Here is a 2,279-nt window from a genome sequence, read left to right as displayed (position 1 = left end):
CATCTCGCCGTCCGACAAAGGCAGCCTGTGAAAGCTGTACGGGGTGTTGCGCGACATCCTGTTCTTGCGTTCGGGAAAAAGGCCCGTTTATTTGAGCGCTCCAAAAACTCCGGTAACACTCCAGGGGGTAGCACGTAAAAGACTCCGTCCTCTGACTCTTCTAGCGTAACATACACTTCACACACACACTCATTTACATTACCAAGCGGAGACGCCATCCGCCTCTCTGCTCCAACACTGACTGACAGCTGACTCCACTCATTCACACTCACCACTGCCCCAGGGCCGCTAAAATATGCTATCTACAGAGATAGCACTGGCGATCTGAACCGGTCAGTGGCGGAAAGAAAGCACTTTTATACGGGACGCATTTGCCCCCATTACCGTTTTAGCTCGTTTCGCGGCTCAATACTGAACCAATTTTAGAATGAGTGGTACCCATGAATCATACGCACACATACACATGGGGAAATAGAGCCCAGGTTGAAAAATACCGAAGTTGTCCGTTAAGGACATAACGTCATTTGTGGGGCGCCAATTCATAGCATATCATATGAACTGTTCTATGAGGATGCATTGCACAAAAATATGGCCCCTAGTGCTCCAGCATGCAATGACATTTCCAACATTTGTGTTCTTCCACCTTTGAGTGAACAGTGTGTTTGCCTTTTGCTGTTCAACAGCAACAACGCAAATGTGCACAAAGCAGGTCTATAAAGAAATAGTAGTTGTATGTTAATTAAGTGGACCTCAAGGATGTAGCGTCATTTGTAGGGCACAAATTCATAAGATATAATATGAACTGTTGCGCATGCATTTTTCTTAGGATATCATTTGAACCGTTCTGAGAACACACTGATATGGTACAAATCAAGTAAAATGTGCCTCTTCTTACAGACTGCATCTGTATAATTATTCATGATTCCAGACTGGCTGCAATGTGTGTGTCCAGGATAGTTCTGGTAATCCATGGTTTCTGGTTGTAGCATGACTTAAGTGTAGTTTTGGGTACGGTTGCTTCTGTTGTTTTATAAATTAATTCACCAGACTCAGTAAGTTCGTTTTGTCATCAGTGACATTGACAATGGTGTTCTGGAACATGTTCCAGAATATGATAGGCTCCACCTTTTGCATCACTTGGAGCATGTGTCGTAGTTTGTTTACATGTCTCGACCTCAGCAAAATGGTTGCATGGTCTCTCCCCCCAAACACACTGCAGCCATCTCTGAACAGCACATATGTTATGACCCGCTCGTTTAGGCCACAACAAAGAAGGGAGGGCCACACAGAAAGCTTAAGTTTTAAACAATGATTTTACTTGAAATTATAACAAATAATTACAACAACAATAAAAAGGTATGAAATGTTAAGTCAGTAATCAGTATGAGATGGAAATGTTGGATGCAATGAAAGCCGTATGTGTGTGTGTGTGTGTGTGTGTGTGTGGTACAAAACAAAATAACCAAACCAAACAGAAACTGGCAGGATCTTGGCTGTCCGGGTAAGAGAGGGAATGAACTGAGGAAGCCTGCTTTTATAGACTTCCTCCCAGGTGTAGCCAGCCAGCAATCTCAAAGAGAGGTGGAGCCTCCCAACATGCAGAGGTAGAGCTTCCCAGCAGCCAGGAAGGTAAATGAACGGGAGATCAGCACACTAGCAGACAGCAGAGGGCCTTGCAAAGCAGCAGTTAAACCAGCCCAAGCCCAGCACCTGTAAAAGACAGCAAACAGCCAGCCAGACAGGAACACAAAACACGGCCATGGCCGTCACACCTGGCAGGCCCAAACGAGCAGTGAGGGTCTGCTGAGAACGCCTGGCAGAAGAACCTGTCAAGATGATCTTCAACCTCCGGAAGAGCTTCGTCCGCGTCCTGAGGGCAGAGAGAGACATTGAGTCGGAATGGGCCTTGTTCCGCTCTGCCATTGTCGAGGTGGCTGTTGTGAGCTGTGGCCACAAGGCCGCTGGGGCCAGTTGCGGCGGTAATCAGGCTGAAGAAGGAGGCTTACAGGGCATGGTTGGTCTGTGGGTCTCCGGAAGCAGCTGATGGGTACCAGCAGGCCAAGTGGAACGCAGCAGTGGCAGTTGCAGAGGCAAAAACTCGGGCGTGGGAGGAGTTTGGCGAGGCCATGGAGAAAGACTATCGATCGGCTCCAAAGAGGTTCTGGCAAACCGTCCGGCGCCTCAGGGGGGGGAAGGCGGCAACTTGCTCACACTGTTTACAGTGGGGGCGTGGAGCTGCTGACGTCAACTGGGGACATTGTCGGGCGGTGGAAGGAATA

The sequence above is a fragment of the Epinephelus moara genome, chromosome 7 (assembly GCF_006386435.1).
Source record: "Epinephelus moara isolate mb chromosome 7, YSFRI_EMoa_1.0, whole genome shotgun sequence".
NCBI classification, from domain to species: domain Eukaryota; kingdom Metazoa; phylum Chordata; class Actinopteri; order Perciformes; family Serranidae; genus Epinephelus; species Epinephelus moara.
This window is presented reverse-complemented; position numbering follows the sequence as displayed.